Here is a 6550-nt window from a genome sequence, read left to right on the forward strand (position 1 = left end):
CAGTGCTGTATTGTGAACTACAAGGTTAGCAGTTAAAAAGCACAAGCTGCTCCTCAGAAACCCTGTATAGGGTCGTTGTAAATCAGAACCAACTCAATGGCACTTAACAACAACAATATAAACTAGAAATAAAACATCAAAAATATGTTTGATGAATATATGTGTTTACTTTATTTAGTTTCAAGCTATACTTAAGAAAAATGATTTCTCTGAAGAAAGAAAGAAATATGGTGCAATTTCGGTTCATCATGATTAAGGAAGAATTTAAAATGTGCTGCTATGAAAATACATATTCACAGACATTTTGTCAACATTTTGTATTATTGTGTTCCTGTAAGTTCTGCAAGGTAATCTAATTAACAAGATCAAGTATGATATCTATTTTACCTTATTCAAGCTTCCAAGGATGCTATAGTTTAATATTCAATGAAGCCAATAAAAATAAGACAACATTGTGGAATAAAAACCTCCTATAGGAGATTTTTCCTGGAAGACCTTAATTTTCTGATGGGTATGACTCAAAATGAGAATAAATAGCAAGAAACACCCTTTAGTAATTGGAGACTTGTTGTTTTTGTTAAGTGCCATCGAGTTGATTCCAATCCAGAGTGACCCTGTACTGGGTTTCCAAGGAGCATCTGGTGAGCTTGAACTGCCAACCTTGCAGTTCAAACAGCTTTGCAGTCAGGCACATAAATGCAGAGTGCCACACTAGGACTCCAATCAGAGCTTGGAATGTACAAAATATGAATACAGAAAAACTGGAAGTCAACAAAAATGAATGGAATGCATAAAGATCAATATCCTAAGAATTCACATACTGTAATTGACTTCTTGTGGCCATTTTGGATCTGATAATAATATTGTTTATTGTACCAGGAAAGAAAAATTGAGAAGCATAGTGTCCAAAAAAATCTCAGTATCTATCTTAAGTAAAAATGTCTTTAATAGGTTAATGTCCATACAACTTAAAGTAAGACTATATGCTGGGGGTTAATGTGTTAGACTGCAATGTTGGCTTGAACTGCAAGGTAGGTGGTTCAAGTCCACTAGCTGCTCTTTGAAAGCCCTATACAGGCTTGCTATGAGTAGGAACCGAACCGACAGCACTTAACAACAACATATTTATTCATGCACCAAGCACTAAAACAAATGATGAAGAAATTGAAGAATTCTACAAACTTCTTCAGTCTGAATTGATCAATTGTGCAGTCAAGATGCATTTATAATTACTGGTGGTGATAAAATGGAAGTTGGAAACAAAGAGAAAGAATAGGTAATTGGAAAATATGGCTTTTATGATAAACAACACTTGAAATCACATGATATAATTTTACAAGATTAATGACTTATTCATTGCAAATACCATTTTTGAACAACGTAAACAGTGATGCTACATTAGGGAATTGAAAAATCAAATGCATCTATGGGAAGATAATATGGAGAAGCTCAATATTATCAGATAAAGTTAGTTCATAAAATCTACTGTGAAGTAGACCAATAATTGTATATATGTAGCTTCAAAATGAAGCTGAAGAAAATTGAAACAATTTCACCAAAGTCAACATATGACTTTGAGTATATCTGACTTGAATTTCAGGAACGGATTTGATGCAAAGAACACTAGTGATCAAAGATCTGAGAAGTTATAAGATGAAATCTTTAACAACATACATGAAGCTGTAGAATGCATTTCTATTTTGTGAATGTAAATAAATTAAGTTAAAACCTTAACTATGTAAGGTATGACTATTGGTATCTGTTCAGTTTTAAAAATAGTGAAGAAAAATTAAAAACAAAAGCAAAAAACCTCATGGAAACAATTAGTTCAAAGGAAAAATAATCTAAAAGACCATCATCAGACTCCATGGTCCTAAGACAAGAAAAGCTAGATGGTGCCTGACTACCACTTCAAATTGCCTTGTTATGGAGTACAATAGTAAGTACTGGAAAGAGTGCGAAAAAAATAATGTAGAACAAAATTCAAAACAATTAAAAAAAAATATTAAAATAGACTTTCTGGTAGAGGATAATGGAACTCCTAAACATAAGCTTTTGTCACCATGTAACTCTTTAAGCCAATCCAGTGGCTCAACTTTCATCCAAACAATAGATAGAACTTTGCGGTGAACAATGACAACAGAGAGTTACACACTCCATAGAATATCCAACCATAAGAGATCAAATTGCAGCATTTGCCTACGGATAAAACTCAGAAGGCAGGTAAGAATATTTAAAAGAGGTAAATGGAAATGGTAAACTCAGGGAGGAAATAAGAAGAGTGTTGTTACATCGTAGGAATTGCAATCAATGTCAGAGACCAAAATGTGTGTGTTTTATTGAATAGGAAAACAATATGACATGTAAACTTTTACCTACAACACAATTCTGTTGTTGTTAAGTGCCTTGTAATCAGTTCTGACTCATAGTGACCCTGTATGGGGTTTCCAAGAAGCAACTGGTGAGCTTGCACCACTGATCTTGCAGTTCAAACCGACTTTGTAGTGCCACATATGGAATCCCACAGCACAACAGGAAATGTAAAAATAAAGAAAGGAAGAATGAGTGAACAGATTAGGAATTCTTTATTGTTTATAGTTACCATCGAGTAGGTTCCTACTTATAAGACACTGTGTAAAACACTGTTCAGTCCTGCACCATCCTCACAATTGTTATATTTGAGCATATTGCTGCTGCCACCATGTCAGTTCATCTCATTATTGTTCTTCCTCTTTTTTGCTGACCCTCCACCTTACCAAGCATGATGTTCTCTCCCAGGAACTGGTAACTCTAGATAATATGCCTGAGGTATGAGAGGAAAAGTCTCACCATTATAGTTTCTAAAAAGTATTCTGACTGTACTTTTTCTAAGACAGATTTTTTAGTTCTTCTGATAGTCCATGGCAATTTTAATATTCTTCTCCTAAACCATAATTCAAATGCATCCATACTTCTATTGTCTTATTTTTAGTACAAGTTCCATGTGCATATGAGGCTATTTAAAAATACCATGATTTAGGACAGACATACCTCATTCTTCAAGCTGACATCTTTGCACTTTAAACTTTAAAGAGGTTTTTTGCAGCAGATGTTCTGATGCAATGGATCATTTGGTTTCTTGACTGCTGCTATCAACATTTTAAATGTCAATAGGATCATCCTGGTGTGGTGCTGTAAGACCAGCATTGGACTGCAAAGCACAAGATTCACAGTTCAAACCCACCAGCTGCGCCTTGGAAACCTCGTACAGGATTGCTGTGAACCAGAACCAACACTAGAGCACCCAACAACAACAACAAAATCTTGCATAGTGGATAGGCTTCAGTGGATATTCCAGCCTAAAAAAAATTTGGAATAAGAAGAGGCAGACTACTTCTAATTATTTAATCACTGAAAACCTCATGATTATCTGTGTAACACTATCAGAGAGAGCAAATATATTGAATAATGAAATGTTATATACAGTATCAGAATATTGTCAGATACCATGCTGGAAGATGAGACAAACAGATCAGAAAGAACTCAAAATAAGAAAGTGGAAAATCTGTCTCCTCAATGTAGAGTTAAACATGTTGACATGAATGGAGTAAAGCTTTTGGGACACACATTTGTTGATGGGGAATAAGGCAAAATGAGGATAAAAAGCAGTAAATATCCATTAATAATTGGAACATGGAATGTATAATAGATGAATCTAGGAAAATTGCAAGTTGTCAAAAAATGCAGTAGAATGCATAGTTTGATATTCTGGGCAATAGGGAATTGACATGGTCTGGTATGGCCTTTATGAATCTAACAATCATATGGTTTACTATGATAAGTATGACAAGACAATGACGAATGGCATCATATTCATCACCCAAAAGCATTTAAAAAAAAAAAGCATTTCAAGATCTGTCTTGAAGTATAATTCTGTCTGTGGCAGGACAATATCCATAAGCCTACAAGAAAATCAATTAATAACACTATTATTAAAATTCATACACCAAACACTAAAATTAGTGATGATGAAATTGAAGAATTCTACCAACTTCTTCAGTCTACAACTGATCAAAATGCAATCAATATGTATTGATATTACTGGCGATTGAAATGTAAAAGTGAGCAAAGATCAGTATTTGAAACATACGGTCTTGGTGATAAATGATACTGGAGACTGCATAATAGAATTTTTCAAGTCCTATGACTTATTCACTGCAAACACCTTTATTAAATAGCATAAAAGATGACTATCCATGTGGACCTCACCAGATGGAATACACAGAAATCAAATTGACCACACCTATGAGAACAGATAATGGAAAAGCCTCATAAAACCAGTCAAAACAAGGCCAGGGAAAGACTGTGGAATAGACCATCAATTTCTCATATACAAGTTCAGGCTTAATCTGAAGAAATTTAAAAAGCAAGTCCATAAGAGCCAAAGTATGATCTTGAACACACCCCACCTTAATTTAGAGACAATCAGAAGAGCAGATTAGATACATTAGACACTAAAAACTGAAGGCCAGAAGAGTTGTGGTATGACATAAATAATATCAGACAAGAAGAAAGCCAAAGGTCATTAAGAGGACAAAAAAGAAGGTAAATATCAAAATGTATATCAGAACAGACTCTGAAATGTAATATAAATCTTCTAAAGCAAATGGAAGAAAGGAGGATGTAAAAGATTGAAAAGAAAATTTCAAAGGACTGCTCAAGAAGACAAAGTGAAGTATTATAATGAAATGTGCAGACACTTGGAATGAAAAAACCAAAAGCTAAGAACATGCTTAGTATTTCCCAAGATGAAAGAACTGGAGAATACATTCAAGCCTTGACTTGCAATATTGAATGATTCTACTGGAAAAATATCAAATGATGGTTCAAAAGAAGACGGAAGAACAAACATAAAGTCACGATACCAAAAATAAGTTGTCTATGCTCAACCATTAGTTCCTAGGAAGAATTCCAAGGTACCCTGAAAGTATTGGCCAAAACAAGGCTCTAGGAACTGATAGAATATAAATCAATATCTTTCAACAAACTGATAGAGACCTGGGCACTCACTCATTTATGACAAGAAACTTGGAAGACAGCTACCTAGCCAACAGATTAGAAGAGATCCATATTTATGATCATTCCAAAGACAGTTGACACAAAGTTTTGCTGAAATAATCAGACAATATAAGTTATATCACACACAAGTAAAATTTTGCTAAAGATAATTTAAAAATGGCTGCATGAATACCTAACAATGCATGGACTGTCTTGAGAAATTATTTTCTCCATCCCCCAGACAGCTGAAGATTGGATTGAATCTCTCCCCATCTCTGTTATTGACTACAGTGACAAGTGGCAAACTCTTGTTTCAGTTTGGCAACATTTCTGGTGACCATTCTCAGGGGCCTCACGGATATCTCTGATAATTAGTATTACTAGCACAGGAGTTGGGTCTCTTTTGTGGGTGATATTGCTTACTGAGAGGCCCGCGAGCAACCTGGATAGGTGAGCTCAGAGAACACAGTTGCAGAACATTCCAAGCAGCCCTGCCAACATTCATTTCCTTGGGAGTCTTCAGGCCTGTGTCTTCTGCACTCACTGTTGCCTTCAAGTTTAAGATCCCCTTGCTTTATTCTGAGTACACGCATAGGGGTATGATAAGCAGGAAGTAATTTCCTCAAAGTATCCCTTCTGTTTCTCTGTTTCTGATTCTGTTAAGGTTAGCCTCTATATCTGAAAAACGTGAGCGCAGGCTTCATTCCCAAAGAAAAGCCCCGTAGGGTCTAATTCTGTCTGACTGGTTTCTATATGGATACCCTCCTATGACATAAAAGGAAATGGTGTTTTACTGTAATACAGCTTGGCCAATGTAAAATCTAAATTATGGGAGAAAAATAGTCTTTGAATGGATCCTTAAATTATTATACAATTTTACAGCTTGAATTGTTCGACCACTGTGTCAGATTGCCTGTCTGTTTGCAAAATCACTTTGTTTTTGTACTGTATTTATGTTTAAGAAACTGAAAACAACCTGGAATTTCAAGAGTATGTACATTATGTCACATATATATAATGGATTTATGCTGCCAATATGAAAGCTATGCAGAGAAAAAATGAATACAGACAAACGTTAGGTGAAAAAAGTCAAAACATAGAATTATAACCAGGCCTATATGAGAATATATAAATAAATGAATAGCCACTTTTATGTGAAATGTAGCTTTTGATTATAGAATTCTTATTGCAGCTCCTGTTGCACTCACAGCACTAGTAGGTAAAAGTATACCCTAACTTAGTGAACCATCCCCACCCTTATTCAGTAACTAAGGAAAGCAGTTTGGAAGTCATTTCTCTATCCCTGCAACGGACCCACTTAGTTGAGGGCTACCCCAGAACAGAGGCAGAACAATACCCCTCTGCAGATACCCACAGGATTGAATACAGAAGTTCAAGCTGAACACATATTCTTTTATTTATCTTGGATTTTTATATAGGAAAAAAACACAAACCTTTCCTATCGTGATGTTGTTGTTCAGTGCTGTCAAATCAGTTCCAACTCATGGCAACC

General features: G+C 35.1%; 1 pseudogene; it reads right to left on the minus strand.

Moving 5' to 3' along the window:
* LOC102810713 overlaps positions 1–5630 on the minus strand; it is an 81100-nt pseudogene extending 75470 nt beyond the window's left edge.
* Between the last annotated feature and the right edge of the window lie 920 nt (positions 5631–6550).

The sequence above is a fragment of the Chrysochloris asiatica genome, unplaced genomic scaffold, assembly GCF_000296735.1.
Source record: "Chrysochloris asiatica unplaced genomic scaffold, ChrAsi1.0 scaffold00382, whole genome shotgun sequence".
NCBI lineage: Eukaryota > Metazoa > Chordata > Mammalia > Afrosoricida > Chrysochloridae > Chrysochloris > Chrysochloris asiatica.